Raw genomic sequence first — 19,014 nt, 5'->3', positions numbered from 1 at the left:
GGTGAAATGGGGCCACCTCTCCTGTCACTCCTGTCAAGAAACCCCAATGTACATAAGCCCTCTCTTATCACTCCTGTTAAGAAGCTCTAATGTACGTAAGCGTGTCATAAAAAACAAGTTATGGTAAAAACGATAAAAGAAGAAAACGTGTCTTGATAAATATGTAAAAAAAAAACATGTTTCTCAGAACTAAAAGAAAGCAAGTGTTGTTGATAGATAGCATGTAATAATCAATCAAAACATTGTAACAACTGCTTGCTTGACCCACTGAATTATATATAAACCCATGCCTTGGTCCCAGTCACTGAAGCCAGCAGGCTCCCACTAGACCGGAGCCAAACCTCTTGGGCTTCCACCCGAAGCCAGTAGGCTCCCACGAGACCGGAGCCAAAGGCCCAGTAGGTTCCCACTAGGCCGGAACCAAAGCCCAGCAGACTTCCACGAGACCGAAGTCAAGGGCGCTCTCGGTGGCTTCCCCCGTCCTGTTTGGTGTGTGCTCGCTTGAATAAACGCTTGATTGCAAGCATCCATTCTCTCAACTCGTGGCGTTTGTTCAAGTCACCGGGCTCGGTGTTCGCAACACAAGTACTTGAGCCATCTTCTGTTGTTTTTCCTAGGCAATTAGCCGCTACTGGATTATGGAGCATCCAGTACAAAAACCAGCGTCCATATGGGATGCCAGAGACACAAGTGGCAGCTTTACTGGCCACATCACAAGGCCAACCCCCTCCTTCACCATGTTATATTAGGGATTAGCACATACACGGATTTCGGTATCTTAAGGGGCATTTGGAATTAATGTCTCTCTAACAACAAAAGAATTTTGTGAAACAAATCTTAGTGTATGTTTAGATTAAGTGACTTACTGCTTTTACAGGATTTCAGCTCATCACCAACGGGAGATAGCCTTGGGAAATTAATAAACACATCTTTCACACTGGTGGGGACATTCCATTAAGGAAAATATCTCGGAACCTGCAAAGCAATTTAAACCTCTTCATCTTCTGGTCCATCTCATGAGAAAATTAATACCTCAGAGTCTAAAGTGAGCCATCCCAGCACACCTCTAATCTGCCACTGGATAGACACCAACACCACTGCTTCATACAGAAGGTCCTGCTCTTGTCCTTTCCCACAATGACTGCAAGCATCACGTGCCAAATGGGTCCCTTCACAGGTGAGATGTGGTCTGGCCAAATCCATGGCTCTCCCCTCTCTCTCTCTGCTCATCCAACATGACCACTCTCACCACGTTACTCCACACCCTCTACACTCAACACTAGCCATTTTGATTTTGCTGAGTCAAAAACCAGATATGGTGACAGGACTTCTCTCAAGACTAATGGCAAGTGCCCCTTCTCAACCCAGTTGCCAAGCGATTTTGAAGTCAGCTCTCTTTTCTGAAGGCTTTTCTGAAGACTGAATATCAAAATCCCAACAGACATCCTGCTCCTGGTAATTGTATTGTTCATCCTTGAAGTCTCTGCATTTGACATTTTGCCATTGTCGGCTCATTAAATAAATTACTTATTAAAATAAAAGAACATCCTGCAGTAAGTGCCTGGCCTGCTGACACTGAGCTGAGGAATAATGCCAGTAGGTTCTCAGGTTGTCTGATTGTACCAAGTCAGCAGTGTAGCTGGAGCAGCCAGCCCCAAAGCAGCTCCACTGAGGGGTGAAGAGAACAACATTCTGAGGGAGCAGGCACATGGCAAGGACACCGCTGCTTACAGTGAAGGGAGATGTTCTTACAAATTGAAGGCTAAAATCATACCATTCTGTCTTCCCAGGCCTCTTATAGTGCTTGATGAAAATCTGTAATTTGCAAATCACCCTTGTGATGTTTAAGAAAAAGGCTCAAGCGGATGAATCTGGGGTCTTTCACAGATGGGAGTAGCCCACCAGAGAAAGGAACAATACCATTGTGAACAAACTTCTAGGCACACGCAAGATCTGAGTCATCTCTCCTCCCACCGCAGAACTATTTTTGTTCAGAGACTGAAATTCAGGCAGCAAACGTAGAATCTGAAACCTGAGACGCCCACGCTCCCTCCCTTTTCACCTGTTCTGGAATGTGAAGCTGCAAATGTAGATTTCTGTGATTCTGTGCAAGAAAAATTGGGGCAGATAAGGTCTTCGCTGAGCTGGGAATGTGATCAATATTTTCATGGACTGCTGAGCCCCACTAATTGGATACTTAAATGAAACCTGAGACCTCTCCTCCTAGCTTCTAACACCCTTTTAACCCTTACCACATGGATAGGCAATTTTTTACCAGCAGAATGTGTGATCCAGGAGCACCTACTCTTTTTTATCGTCTAACAGCCAATCCAGCTATCGATGATGGCTCGCAATAGTAAACGGACCTTTGCTTTTTTCTGCCATCTCCAGAAAAGCAAATAAGGAGAATTTCTGTCCAATGTTCACTCAAATGGAAATTAGCAGTAATTGAACATTAAGTACTAAGGAAACGCCCACCTGATCTTTTTAACTTCTCTGTCGCCATCCTCCTCCTACCATTTCTCTGCTAACAGACTAGGCGGAAAGATGTCTCCTCCTATTGTACCTAAACAAATCAGTGTACAGGGAAGTGATTTATCATTCATGAAAAGCAATCAGACTGCTTGGGGCTGACAGCTGTTCCCAAAATGCAGCTGAGAAACAGACCTTTGGCAAAGTGTAAAATTTGGAATGAAATCATATTACTCTACTTCAACTGGCAATAAAAGAGGCTGACAGTGAGCTTAATAAACAAAATACCATGTAGCCCAAAATGCATATTTTATTTTACTTTTATGAACAAAAAATGGCCATATTCCTCATTTTTCCCCTCAATTACTTTAAGTCTAGATAAATACCTAGTAAAAGTAAAATATTCCTTAAGATTTTGTTTAGGATTTAGGAAAGTTTGGTTAAGACTTTTTTTCCCATACTGTTCACTGTGGACAATGGACCAAGGTGGGAAACAAAAGTTATATACAAAAGTTGGGCCCAGCGCAATGGCCTAGTGGCTAAAGTCCTCGCCTCGAACGCACCGGGATCCTATATGGGCACCAGTTCTAATCCCGGCAGCCCCGCTTCCCATCCAGCTCCCTGCTTGTGGCCTGGGAAAGCAGTCGAGGATGGCCCAATGCCTTGGGACACTGCACCCATGTGGGAGACCCAGAAAAGGTTCCTGGTTCCCGGCTTCGGATCAGCGCAGCACCGGCCATTGCAGCCACTTGGGGAGTGAATCATCGGATGGAAGTTCTTCCTCTCTTGTCTCTCCTCCTCTCTGTATATCTGACTTTGTAATAAAACAAAAATAAATCTTTTTAAAAAAAAGTTACGTACAAAAATTAAACATACACACAATTTTTACCAGAAAAGGGGAAAATGCAGTATATTGTGCTTCCAAGCCATAATTCATTCTATTTACCATATCAAGAATGTTTTCCTGTATCTCTCTGCTTGTATTCTAACAATCCTTTCAAAAAATATATTCTCATCTCACCTCCCAACTGCTCTCCTTTTGTTGTGATTTTCACAGCCGCCCCAGCCCTCCGTGATCTCAGCTTCCCTTGAACTCTTGTGACCTCTTTGCAGCACTCTTCTCTTTTGCCTTCTATCTCCTCAGCAACTCAGCTCCTTTCCTTCCCTCTTCTCTTCTCTCAACCACGTGGAACTCCTTGCCCTAAACCCAAAGCAAATCATGTTTTCCTACATATCCTTGTCTCTGTGAGCATTGAATCCTTGGCAACAAGATGTCTTTCACCACTTCATGGCCAAGGCTGCTCAGCCGTTAAGACCTAGTTCAAGTGTGTGTGTGCCTTCCTTTCACAAATATCTAATGAGCTTTCTTGGTGATTCCAGCCCTAAGCTATTGGCTTGGGTAGAGCTATGAATCAGAGATGACATACATCATAATGTGACCCCCTTTGTATAAAAGAGGCAAATACCTCACGTAGAGTTATTTGGTTCCATGTCTCCTGACTGTCTCACTAGACTCTTCCTTACTTGCTTCAGCTTCAGCTATACCAGCTTTCTTGCCTCCTTCAACCCATCATGACCCTTCCAACCTCAGGTCCTCTAAAATCTCATTTCCTCTTATTATGCGCTCCTCCATGATTAGCTAACTCCAGCTCTGTTTTGCTTCCCAGCCCCATGTCCAATTCTCAGGGGTACTGTCTTCAAGTCCTTGGACAAGATGTAATTCTTTTATCAAGTATCTGTTCAGTATTATATAAGTCTTACTCAAAACACAAATGAAAGTTATAATGTTATTACTGCTTATTGGATTCTTTGTTTGATGCCTGCTTCTTCTATAGGACTCCAAACTACACATCCTTTCTGTCAGTTTACCAAAGCACCTGCAGGAGCTGTAGTGGCATTTGTACATGCTAATATTCAATAAATACTTATGTAGTAAATAGCAATAGAAAGTGAATAAGTGATTTTTTAAACATCCCAGTGGATTAGACAATAAGCCCTTTGATTACAATAGAATGCATGATGAAAGGAGTCGCATGTTTCAGAAAGGCTATTGATAACTTTAATGGAAGCAATTTCTTCTGACAAGCAGATAGTAAAGTAACATTGAAACTGGCCAAGGAAGGAGGGAGAAGGGAAAGACTGGACACAAATGAGAGCTCTCCTTTCAAGAAGGTTATCTGTTGATCAGCAAGAAGGATGAGCTAGGACGCAAAATATCTCCTTTGGTATAAGCAACTGAACAACACAGATACGCTGTTAGACAAGGATTATAAGACCAAGAAATGAGGTGATTGGTGGACTTACATTCCTGAAGAGCCGTGGGGATAGCTGTGTAACGGAAGAAATAGAGATTAAACTTCATGGGAAGAAAGACTTCTCCTGTATTACAAAGGAGAAAATGGTGCCAAAATGTGTGGAAATGCAACATTCATTCAACACGTATTTATTATCCATGTACAATAAGCCTGACACTTCTCAGTTCTTAGGTTAGCCTTGTAAAGAAAGTGAAGGCTATTACCATTCTGGGATCTATAGTCCAGAAAATAAAAAGACAGAAAATATAAACAAATTATAGAACATATTACAAAGTGATGCATGTTGCAGGAGTCTCAAAGGATAGACTGTGTGTGTAAAAAGGTTGTTTGAGAGGGGCCTGGTGGTGTGGCCTAGTGGCTAAAGTCCTCGCCTTGAAAGCACCAGGATCCCATATGGGCGCCGGTTCTAATCCCGGCAGCTCTACTTCCCATCCAGCTCCCTGCTTGTGGCCTGGGAAAGCAGTTGAGGACGGCCCAAAGCCTTGGGACCCTGCACCCGTGTGGGAGACCTGGAAGAGGTTCCAGGTTCCCGGGTTCGGATCGGCGCACACCGGCCGAGGAAGATCTTCCTCTCTGTCTCTCCTCCTCTCTGTATATCCGGCTTTCCAATAATAATAATAAATCTTTAAAAAAAAAAAAGGTTGTTTGAGATTTTGATTAGGGTAGGACTTGTTGAAGAGATAACAATGAAGCAAAGAATATGAGTGAATTAACCAGCCATTTATCTGGGTGATCCAGATAAACAGAACAGTTGGCTCAGACTTTGAGGAGGACTGTGTCTAAATTTATACCAAAGATCATAATTGGATGATGTTGCATGCTAGTGGTTCCTAAATAATTTTTGTGAAACAGAAGTTATATTGTTACAGAAGAGTTGAGAATGGATCGGGGAAAATAATGAAAGTTTATCATTTGCCACCATTGAGAACAGAAGAGGAGCTAATGAGAAATGCGTTGAAGAATTTTCGGCAGATCCAATGGCTGGAGAACTAAATTTTGGAAACCATGTTTTTCTGCACTAGCCATATTCCCTTTCCATGGTGCTATCCACAGAGTAAAGGTGGCACAAAGGAGAACCCATACAGAGACAAGACAATGCCCCAAGAAACTGATTCCTGTGATGGACTGGGGGCTTGGAAAATAAGGACAATGATGGCAAAATAGAATAGATAAGGGCCAGTGTTGTGCCATGGCAGATTTAGCCTTCACCTGTAATGCCAGCATCATATATGGGTGTCAATTCAATACCTGGCTGCTCCATTCTGATCCAGCTCTCTGCCAATGCACCCTAGCGAAGTAGCAGAAGATGACCAAGGTTCTTGAGACACTGCAGCTATGAGGAAGACCCAGAATAAACTACAGACTTCTAGTTTTGGCCTGACCCAGCACAAGCCATTGCAGCCATTTGGGGTGTGAACCAATGGGTAGATCTGTCTTCCACTCTCCCTCCCTTTCTCTATAATTCTGCCTTTCAAACACATTTTAAGCTATTTTTTTAAGATTTATTTCTTTATTGGAAATTCAGATTCACAAAGAGAAGGAGAGACAGAGAGAAGGGTCTTCTGCCTGCTGGCTCACTCCCAAACTGGGATCTTGGCACCTGCAAGACGAGGACCGTAGCTACTAGGCTATGGTGCCAGGCACAAAAGTCTTTATTTTTTACAAAGGATTCCCAGTGTGGAACATGTTCCTAGCATACTGCTTAAGTGATTTCGATAGTTCTGAGGTGTTGTTAATTCTGTTACTCCAAGGTTGACACATCCTTCAAGGTCTACTGGCTGACATAGTCCACCCTAAAGTTTTCACTCGCCCAGATTCTTGCTGTCAAAGGTTGGCTGGGAGAGTTGTCCAATTTGTTCCGCTATCCAAGGTACGTGATATCCTCTGCAGGCCTCAACAATCTGTCATGTTCCCCGTGTGCATCTGGGCATGCCGTCCACTACACAAGCCTAGGCAACCAAGGAGGCCCAGTTCTAACATGTGCACTCTACGGTCGGACCACAGATCCTATGATTTTCCCTGTGGTTGGAGCTTTGAGTCCAGCAGTCCTTTGGGGTCTATTTGTTATTTCTTGAAATCTCTACCCACTGGAGTGGTAAGCCTATGATCAAGTGAAATGATAATATTGTTGTAAAGAATTTTTTAAAAAGGAATGAAAAATAAGGAAGCTGGGTAATATAGGCAGTTGAGGAAGTATCACTATACTTGTAAATCTGTATTGTAATTTTCACATTATGTAAATAAATGCTTTTAATTTTAAAAGTGTGCACTACGAATGCATTTATTGCCTTAAATACTATTTACTGACATGACATTCATGTTTTGGTACTTTCTACACTTTTTCATCTTTCTGAAAATGTGCTGTCTTTTCCACCATGTCATATAGATAAAGAGCAAGAATCACTTATACTTAATTGTTTTCCTAGGAGTGTTCCCTGGAAATAGAAAGAACTCAACAATTTTTTCACCATTATTGAAGGGAAAAAATGATTAAGATAGTAAAGCAAGGTCAATTTCTAGAGTTCTCTCTCCCCGAAGCAATCATAAACTAGCAGTTGAGTAATTGTAAAGTTTTGAGTCTAAAGAAGGGAGAACATGATGTGATCAAAAAACTTCGGTGACAAGTGTTGAAAAAGATGGTCCTGAAGATAAATGGCTCTTTGTTTCTTCAACATCACCAAGTACTTCCAGAAAGTTATTTCCCAGGATAGCAGTACCCCAGGGTTAAGAAGGGTATTTTAAAAAGCCATCACAGCTGAGGGGAGCTATCCTGCAGCACAACGATTCTCCAATTGTAGTATGAGTATCCTCAAGGGAATTGGAGATTACGACTGTGAAAATATGAGAAGCATAAGAGTAAACATATTGCAATTTTTAAAATAGTTCTTGATATCAAATTAAAATGTATGGTGAGCATCAAGAGCATTGCAGGAATATCATGAGATACAACATGTGTCTTGAGTAAATGCTAATGATACAAATTAAACTGAATATCAAGTAAAACAATTTGGCCTCTACTCCTGGATTTGGTACATGAGCTAGGGACTAGAATTGGAGAGGATAGGGGATAGTGTTCACTTCATTAGCTGGTATTGAACATCACAAAGTGAATTTTAAACATATTCCATTAGTTACAAACTTCTTGTTGTTGTGATTAAAAAATGAAACAACTGTTTAGGTCAATTCAGTTTTTCACTCTTGTTGCCACCAGACATAAAGCACCCTATAAAGTAATGTTCTGCACTCCTAAGCTAAGTGCATCCTTTGTAATAAATAAATTGTTCTCTTGTTTCCATATAATTTTACATGAATATAGACTGTGCAAAACAAATCAACAAGAAGTTGTTCATGTGTCCTTTAAATAAATCTTACCATTATCTATATGTGTCCCCCTAAAAGCTTTACTTAAAATGTTCGTTTTGTTGTTCCAACATAGGAGCCTAATTGGAAAGAACAGGTAGATTTCATGCTTCTGAATTCATACTGCAACGATACTAAGCTGAGTTACTGTTAATCCTTTATGGTTCTTCACACCTTGATTTTCTAATTCCAAGTTCAGGGTCTCACAGTCTACGTACCCTCTATGTAATTTAAATTTTACCTCCTAGTAGGCACAGTGAAAATTATAAATTAAGATGTAATTAGGAAAAAGTGTGTCTTCAAGTGAGGGGAAGAAAGAGAATATGCAGTTCTCTGCCTTCACAAATGTATGCTCCTAGAACCCATCTACGGCTACCCCTCCAGAGTTCCACTCGAAGGCCCAAGAGAAAGCATGGCGCTCTTTCTAAAGCAATTTAACTTACTCAGAGAAAAAAATGCTTAAAAAAGAGAGAGGGGGGCTGATTTATAATGCTTTTTATGCAATTCTCCACCAAAAGCCAAGGGTGAGGCAAAAAGGATACCCAGGGACAACTTCTTAGAAACCTATAATTAATTTAACATGTTTATTCGCAAACTCCTACTTTCCCCCTAAAACATTTGCATCATTAAAATTCAATATTCAGGCATATATGTGGATTTTATCTAGAGTAAATTAAATTTAGATGAGTTTGCATTAATGTTTCTTTAATCCACTTAGGTATTTATTATTTGATCATCAGAACATTAGCTAACGATTTCCAAGGATTGGTCTGTACAGGCAGGCTCTTTATGAAACCCATGAAGTTTTTATTTATTTATTTATTTTTCCCATCTTGATTATTTGAATGTTAGTCATTTTAATGAAATTATCTTACTCAATTGCCAAATGAGCCATTTTTATGGAAAGAGCTGAAATGTACTTAAAGGAAACCGCAATATACTTAAAAATAATTCTCATTGGTCTTAATATGGAAACAATTTAAAGTCGATTTGGTACTGCTTTATGTATTTTTCAATCAGCAGGATAAACTAAATTATTTAACAATAAATACCCAGGAAGTTTTCTCTATGCAATTGCTCAGGTTAAGCAATGAAGGCATGCGGTCCCAGGCATCTCCCATCCAATTTACACAAAGATTTGGTTTCTGGAAGGCCACTTCCTTCACACTTTTTCCTCTCTCAAAAGCCCACAGCATATATTTCCAGGATTTTCACTGCCAACTGCCTTTCCTTGTTATTAAAATACACTTCTTCATGACATCCTCTTTTCCTCAGCCATCTTTCCCCACTTCAAGTATACCTAGAGAGGTGTACTACCAGGTATCCTCCTTCTTGGACAAGCACAATAATTTTAACAGATTCCCCCCAAGAGTTTAGCAAAAGCCTGAGTTGTTTCACAAGGACTTGTGTATGTTCAATGTAATTTGAGTTACAATTGTTGGCTTTGATTCTCCCACTCTGCACACAGCACGAAGTACAAAAAAGACAGGAAGAAAACATATCCATTTAGCTTAGCCTATTCTTCACAATTCCACCTGAATTATTTCAAGGTGGATTGCTATTTTAACATGTATTCGCACATTTTTGTTGTGCCCAGAAATGAACCTTTTTAACTGCTTTTGAACTCCCTTTATTGATCATCAAAAAAAAAGGCAGAATGAAATTAAATTTTGACATTGATGGACTTATTTGACTTTTTATTACACTATAATCTTAAATAGTTGCAAATGCATCTTCAAATTAGGAATTAAATCTCAGGTTTAAAGCCTAACACCTTATTTACACGTTCTATATACACTGTGTCACAATTTAAAAATCACTCAGCCTGTTCTGCCCTCAAACTGCCCTGACAGTTTCTACTCAGCACTGTTAAAGCACCACAAAAATCCAAGACAGGAAATGGCTTGGTCACCCACCAGCATCCCCACCACTCCCAATCCTCTAGTCCTTGGTAATATTCATGACAAAAATGGCATAGGTACTTTCAGTGGTGTATGACCAAGAGATATGCAGAATCTCTAAAACATTGTAGAGAAACCAAATGAGACTGGAGGGTAGGGGGAAACTTGCTCTTCCACCAAGCCAGTACATTGGATCTACTACAGTTGCACTTTGTGCAAGCTCAATTAATGTTGAATTGGAATAATAAGCAAGCAAGTAAAAGCAGAAACAACCTTAAACTCAGAGAAGACATTCCCAACTTTAGAGGATGTTACTCTAAGATGGGATTCACTCTGACCCCATCCCTCCCCTTAGAGCTGCAAAGATAGGTCCACCAAGAACCCACATCTATCTCCAACTATGTCCAAGTTCTAGGAGTAGAAAACTTTAGAATTCCCTGCCCAGTAACATGGAGCCACTTCCAGGGCCTGTGCAGTCCTCTCCCAGGTCTCCCATCCCAAGGGCTGGATATACTGGTGCACATAGGAACTGCCAAAAGACAACTGTTAGGCAGGAGTGGAAAAATTCTCATGGACAGAGCTGGGATCTGTGAAATGTTCTGCATGATTGTGATGTTACAACAAGAGTTGGAAGAGCCAGAAGCAAGGAAAAATAGGAACAACCCAAGCCTGATGTTAAGCAATTCACTTTCAATATTTTCAAAATCAGTGCTTTCCATTTTCCAGAAAAACTATCCTCTCATATTTAGACTGTTCTGTTTCTGATTCTTAGTTTTTTGGCCATATTAACATGATTATTACATATTAAGTAATACCATTATCCTCTTCATATTTCAAATTTCAATGAGAATTATAACTTTCAATATTCATGACAAAATATCTATCCTGAGCTCCATGATAGAATGCCCATTCAGTAAGTCTGCAAAGTGCTAGGGGTCTGAGTATTTGAGTCATATTCTGCTGCCTTCCAGGTCCATTAGCAAGAAGCTAGATGGAAAGAAGTGCAACCAAAACTCAAACTGCCATTCATGTATGGAAAACAACTTCACAATAGTGGCTTAACTCACTGCCTTACATTGCTGGTACCAGGTTTTGGACTATTAACACATTTTTCAGATGATTCTGATATTAGCAATAAAGTGGCAAATATTCAGAGAAATGTGTCTCTCAAGGCATCCAGGACTATGGAAAATCACCAGATGTGAAAGATTTCTTCTCCAACTGTATTTTGGTACATTGTAAAACAAGGACATCACCATTCCAATTCTATCAGTCATAGGAAATCGGTTACAAATAATTTGACTTGATTTGTTCCTAACATTATTGTTGAGTCTCGGGAATTAAGTAAAGTACTGTTCTTTCAGAGTATCTGGTGCAGTCAAACAAACCATGAAATGCTTGGAAACTGATAAACATTATATGAAATTTGTGAGCTGATTCCACTTATCCCTTTATCATTCTGTAAATCATACAATATGCATGTTGCCCATTAATGAGTGGTAATCACTCGTATCATGCCAAAAAGAAATACAAGGAAAGGGAGAGTCTTGAACAATTCAGCTTTCATAGGTAGCTTGGAAACACACAGAATTTCAGCAGTCATTTCCTCATCTTTTGAGACTGAGCCTCAATTCTAGGAGATAATAAAACTTGCTAGATATCATTTGATCTTAGTCATGTGAGGTTCCCCCCAACTTCTGGATTCTTTTAAATTATTGCTAATTAATGATCTTACAGCTTTTTCCACATGCTTCCCAGGTATCAGTGTAGCACTGATTACTATCCTGAAGAGAACTGTCCTTCACGATTTCCCAAAGCAGACAGGCAACTGTGCAATGCCATCTGCAATCATCTAGTATGCCAACATTCAAATGGCACTTCATGCTTGATTTTATCTACTCTACACAAAATCTTACCCAGGTATATAATATTTTCATCACTTTTTACCACTCTACGGGTATTCAGAGGACTTCTTTTCTCAAAATCACCCAATTAGTAGATAAGCTGAGTTGGATGAGAACAGAGCCAGATATTCTAAATTTCCAACTCTCCTTCCATTGCAATGCCAGTCTTGTGGCTCTACTAGTTCGACTGTACCCATCCTTTCCAGGTACTCTTTAATTATTTCTTTCCCTGTCCCAGTTGGCCTCAATATCCTCTCACAGCTGAAATTCGTTCTAGCCAAGTGTTCACTTCTGATCATTTCTGTAAAAGGCAGAAATGAAAGCTACCGTAAGAGCTTCTGCCATTTCCCCGTTCTCTATATCACCTTTTCTTTTCTGATCTGCCAAATAATGGTATTTTCCTGGTCATATTATTTGCCCATTATCTTTATTCTCTCTCCAAGTAATAGTTGGCCACAGCTGTGTGGTTGGCAACACTTCAAGTGTTATTATGATCACACAATAAAATGAATCTGAATGCCAAACTCACATTGGCTGCAATGAATAACCAAGAGTGGAAGTAGACATTGGCAAGAGAAGTCTGGCCAAGGGTAACTCAAATAAGTGTGTACTGTAGCAAGGGCCAGGTGCAGAGCAGACAAGTGGGAAGTGGGAGTAGGGGATTCAGCAACCTGTTCTTCAATGGCTGGTTGTCCCCCGTCACCATTTCTAGGAGGTAAAGATGAGTGGGATGATTGCCAAATGTGCTGCTGATCAAAGACATTGAACAATGGCTGTTGAGATGAGTGCCCACTCTAGCTTCTTAAGGATAGCCTTCCTTCGTTCAACTGGGCTACCTTGGAATCAGTCCTCTACTGGCTTCACCATTGGTCTCTCATCTCCACTATCACGTGTATTCATGTCACCTTTGTTAGACTTCATTTCATGCTCAATTGTCAAAGATCACTTGCAGATAATTAAAACTTCAGCTAACAGAAGCTAGTTTCTCAACAAAGAGTTACAGTGTATTCATAATGTATGTAGAAATTACTATGCCCAAGGCTAAGGGAACAGCTATGACATGACACAGATGTTTCCTTTGCTTGTAGAGCTAACATTCTTCTCCCTTGGAATTTTGGCTATCATTTACAGAAGCTCTTTCATGTAATCATCTAATCCATTTATCATCAGGGCATAATACAGACAAGTGAAGTGGAATTTTACTTTCCAAAATCCAGTTCCCAAAGAGTCTTATTAAATGGTCTTTGAGGAGACTGCATATTGGACATTTAAGTACTCACCCAGACAACCAATTTAACTTGTTCTTCGGGCTAAGAATCAACTGTGTTCTAGAATTTTCTAGCCCTGTCAAGTCCCCAGGATCCTATAGCCATATTAAAACTCAAGATCCAGATCCACTAAATTAGAATGGAAAGACTGGGAATAAGCATTCCAATAATGTTTAGAATCATACAAATCTGACAAATACTTATCTTTGTCAAAAATTAAGTGAAAATTATTGGTTGAAAATCAGTCTACCATATGCTCTGATTTTTTAAGTTATATTTTTAAATGAATGAGTGCTTTTCCATTATTACTGATTGAAATTTATTTTAGTAATATGTCTCATGCCATTGCTTTTTGAAATGTTACCATGGAGGAAAACTAAAATTAATATGGCCCTATATGCTCTTCATTTTGAAAAATACAAATACAAATGGAATTTATTCTAGAAATAGTCACAAAACTATGAATCCTGTTTGTTAAAATATGAAGCAAATTAAGCATTGTTAAATATGATTTCACATTTGGATTCAGAATGATTTTTGCTCACAAACTGACCTAAACACTTCTTTTTAAATCAAATTCAATCATGACTTAAAATATCTGAAGAAAAACTGTCATACAGAAAATTAAGGTCAACCAAAAACAGATGGCAACTATATAATATATGTTGAGTCCTTGTTATGTCAGGTAAAAAATATAAAACAAAACACAAGTGAAAAGATATTAGATGTCACACCTGTAAATGTATATGCATTTTTTACTAATAACCCAAAACGTCTTAAAATAGTACTCAGTCCTTCACACATCCTCCTAAAATTTCTGGTTTTTGAAAATAAAATTCCAAGAAATCTGGTTAGAGAAAGAAACATATTTTCATGTAACCTATCTTCTAATTATTCTTGAGGCTTATTAAATAGACTGTACCTCCACTTACATCCATTAGCAAGGAAACATTTTTGCTCTTTTTTTTTTCTTAAGATTTATTTATTTTTGTTGGGGAGATAGACATATAGAGAGGAGTTACAGAGTGAAAGATCTTTCATCTCCTGGTTCACTCCCCAATGGCCACAATAGCTAAAGCTGAGCCGAACTGAAGCCAGGAGCCAAGAGCTGCTTCCAGATCTCCCACGCGGGTGCATGGGATCCTCTACTGCTTTCCCAGGTCACAAGCATGAAGCTGGGAGGGAAGTAGAGCAGCCAGGATACAAACTGGCATCCATATGGGATTCCAACACATGTAAGGCAAGGACTTTAGCCATTAGGCTACCACACAGGGCTCATTGTTTTTCTCTCTTACCATAGCCTTTTGGAGACTTTATTTTCAGCCTGTTGCTACTTTTGGAGAAAAACCTGCCAATTATGATCCATAAGAAAAAAAAAAATATATATATATATATGCTCTCAAGGCTGAGATGGCTAACACACCTAGACAACAGGAAAGGCTTGGGAGAGTAAGTAGCGCTGACAAGAAAGCCAAATGGTTTTGTTAAAGATAAAAGTAACAGATGCTTTTCTAGGAAGTAAACAGTGGCTGTCATAGAGTTTTCACATCATTCCTTTCACCACATCCATCTATCAGATAAAATGAGCCTCCCAGAATTTTTTCATTTGAAAATGGGGAAAGCCTCTTTCTAGGGCACTGAAATGTGAAAGGCATGAATAAAGATGAAGAAATGGGCATTTTCATTTTGATTGGAGCTAAGTAGTTTAAAAAATGATCATGCGATTGGAAATGTATTTAATAAAAAATTCTGCTGTGAATAATAAATCAAGCATTGTGATTCTGACATTAAATCATTTTCTAGAATATCTTAGTTTTCAGTAGAATATGATTCAAAAGTAGAAAACACATTAGACATTTTTCTAACCTGAGGCACATTTTTTCTTCTTTGACAAAAGGAAGGCAAAACCATGTCCGAGACTAAGATTTACAGATAATATGGCACCTAATTTTAAAGCTGGAAGTTTTGTGAAGCACTTCATAAATTTTAATTCATTATCATAACTAAATTCATTCTTATAATACAGCAAAAGCGCTGTTTAAGGAATCTTTGTCTTGCCTTCTAAGAGACTTTTCCTTTCCTGGGATCTATAATGAAGAACTGTGTTTCTTGATTGCTCAAGTTCCTAGAAAAGGTCTTTTCCTGACTGATGATACCATTTGTTCCAAACATATGATTTCCAAATCACACAACATATGATTCACAGTATGGATTTATTTGAACATTACTTTTTCTCAAACCACATTTGCTAACATCTCACTGAAGTCTAATGATGTGAAACATTATTCACGTCACATAAGTAAAGTAACTATTAATTCATCAGCAACCTCTCTCAAACCAAAATGCATAAACAGATACATATAGGTGTGCTATTAATATACCTAAAATGAATTATACTTGCTTCACATTGCTTTCTTTTTTGCTCATCTGTATCTTCTCATTTTTCCACAATGAGAAATGGATTCCTATTATAATTTTACCCATGTATTTATTTGTTTATGTATTATTATTAAATGATATAAATTGAGACCATATTCCTTTGTGATAGTCATGGTGATCAGAGAGAAAAAAGGAAATTTGGCATAGCAGTTAAGATGGGGCTTGATAACATCAGATTCCACATCAGACTAGCTGGGTTTCTGTGCTTGCTCTTCTTCTAACAGAGCAGGAGTGGTGCATCAAGAATCTAAGTTCCTGCCATCCATGTGGAAGAGCCAGCCTTAGTTCAGACAAGATCAGGCATATTTAGGGTGGTACGGCCGTAGGAAACCAGCCTTAGTTCAAAGATCTTGGCTCTGAGTTGGCTCTACTCTGGCTGTTGTGGGCATGGGCAGAGTAGCTGAAGGAACTCTGTCTCTCTCTCTCTTTGCCTTTCAAATAACATTCAAAGAGAGAGAGAGAGAGAGAGAGACGATGTTATCCAAAACTATGACAACTCATTACATTTGAATAAATTCTTCAGTGAACTGAAAACGGCAAGACCACAGAGTTGGCATTAGACTTGTCATAGAAATTTCTAAGGTTTGATTAAGTCTTTCATGCCCTGCTCATACAACCCTATCTCCCTCTCCTCACACATGTTCAAAGTTGCCCAGTGTCCTTCTGGGTGGGCACTGGAACCAGGGAGCAATGGTGAGCACCTGAGACTCAGCGTGTTTCCCACCAGGACAGACCCAAGCCACATCCCACTTCAAAGTCACTTAGAAGAAAGGACATGTGGGCACAAATAGCAGCCGTAAAATGTACATGGAGAAGGTTTCTCAAAGGGAATAAAGGGAGCAGCACCATAATGTTATGAAGTGTAGAAATTTTCTTCTCCCTGTGTGGCTGACCCATTGGCCAACCCTTGGATGTCTTCATTGTCTCTCGTGCTTTCAGACACCGCTGGATCCTCACCTTACTGCAGTGCTCTCTAATTTTGTTTTACTCTCTCCCCTCTTTCCTATCTACACAATTGTATCTCTGTTCTCAAAATAAATATGCATTTTCACTGCCCCAATGTCCATTTCTTTGCAAACACAGCCCTCCCCCAATTTAGGCATCCACTTGGAGCTAAATGCTTCCCTCTATGCCCATGCATTATCTCAAAATCAAGCTAAACTCTCTCCCTGTAAAACTAGCCAGGAATCCACTTCCTACAGTAACCCCTAACAGTTCTCATTACTTTCCCCAAAAGAAATGCATACAGCAAAGCACACAGAATGAGAAATGTTGAGGAGGAAATGCCAAGAATAGAGGAGAGGTTACTGACAACCAATTCTTACACAGGGTCTGAGTTCTAAAACACTGCATTCAATTGTGTCTGAATCTGTTTGACAGAGCTGAAAATATTAATATATTCACCATCTTTCTTGTCTGACAATTTCAGGAGATGGTTCAGTTGCTGCTGACTTCCGGGTCCTCCCTTATGCTGTAGGGTGCTTGATGAAGAGAAAAGAGACAAGAGGAACATAGAGGTGATGATGAGGAATAGAACAGATCTGGAAAGCTGAAGGAGGGCACACAGGCAGGGCAGAGACACTCATAAACCTGGGAAAGGTCGGGGGCAGGGGCTGGTTGATTGTTTGGGAAAGAGAATAGAGAAAGTTGCATGGCGGGACTGGCAGTGCTGTGGCCACACAGATAAGCAGCATGCCAGAAGCCATGCAATGTAATTTCCCTTTGCCATCTCTTCAAAAGACTGCAGTAAAAGCAGAGGAAATTTTAAAGGCATTTCATAATTTATTTGGGTTGATTTTAAATTTGAAAGAAGCAAAAAGACCTAGATCTATTCAGGTTTCAGTACGTGTGACATGTCAAAGTTAGTGAGGAGAGTGACAAGTCAAAGCACAGGGAAAGATACACAGGAAACCAGTGGTGTCAGTCTAGCCAGGTAGAAGTTCTGGGGTCTTCAAAAATCTCATGGCAATTTGCGACATGAAAAAGGTATGCGTGGATTTTAAACTTTTTTTGCACCAAAAATAAATTAATCTTTTAATTCAATTTTCATTTTGAAGTATCCTGGTACAGTCTGTTAGTCTCCAAAGCTTGAAAAGTACTCTTTTTTCTGGGATACATACCCCTCTTATTGCTAGACGCTTTTTGCTGCCAATTTTCCCCCACTAACAAGAAATGTTGTATGGTGTCACACTGATCTATTTAAAAACCAGAGAACCAGAGAGCCATGAAAAATCTGCACAAAAATCCCAAATCCATGACGAAACAAACAGAAATGTGTGTGCTGCTGTGTCTAGGTCCTTTCAGAAGCTGTCACTGTTCATTATAAAATATTAAGTGACTGAGCAAATATTAGCACAGGGTTTTTTTTTATTATTATTCCAAGAGTAAGAAATGAAAAGGGGGCATAGAACTTGGATACACTGATGAGAATGATTCATTCTGTCCCAAGTAAACGCCTACAGAATCAAGTTTATTATTCCACTCAGTATCATATGTTTGAGAAAAAAAATCTGTTAATAAGCCGCAAATCTGAAATCTAAAAATTAATGTTGAATATTAAGATCATTATTTTTTAAACTAAATTCATTGTGGAGTTAAAGAATGATGGGAGTACATAAACTTGAGATAAAGTAACAATTCAAGTAATTACTATGAAATTTTTGGCTTACCTTTTTTCAAGATTTATTTATTTATTTGGAAGGCCTTGTTACACAGAGAAGGAGAGAGATCTTGTATGTACTAGTTCATTATTGAGATGGCCATAATAGCCAGAGCTGAATCAAGCCAAAACCAGGAGCCAGGAACTCTGTCCAGATCTCTCACATAGATGGCAGGAGCCCAAGTGGGCGGTATTACACTGCTTTCCCAGGTGCCTTAGCTGGGAGCTGGATCAGAAGAGAAGCAGCCAGGATTTGAACCTACACTCTGATGCAGGATGCTGGCATGGCCATCAGCAACTGATCCCACTGGGCCACCACGGCAGACTCTTGGCTTACCTTCTCATGTTACCGTGACCAGAAGCAATAGAGGCCTGCTCTGACTCAGCCTTATCAGTACACTGTCACACATCAGCAGTGGCCCTCAAACTCAACAAGACAGATCTCATACACAGGCAGATGGAATGTGCCTTCCTCTGACTCATTAAACTCATCTGTTACTAGACTAACTTCACAAATCCAGAACTTTCAGTACCTCTTGCCAAAGGAATTCATATGGACACCCATCTGCCCAGCAGTTCTGTAGGATGTGTCTCCTGAACACCCTCTGTTCACAGGAAGACTGAAGGTCTTCTGAATCATTAGGAAGATGTCTGCTGCTTGACTTCTCCTTCAAGCAATTCCAGGAAAGCTTCATG

Source organism: Ochotona princeps, chromosome 5 (assembly GCF_030435755.1).
Source record: "Ochotona princeps isolate mOchPri1 chromosome 5, mOchPri1.hap1, whole genome shotgun sequence".
NCBI classification, from domain to species: Eukaryota; Metazoa; Chordata; class Mammalia; order Lagomorpha; family Ochotonidae; genus Ochotona; species Ochotona princeps.
Note: the sequence above shows the minus strand (reverse complement) of the source record.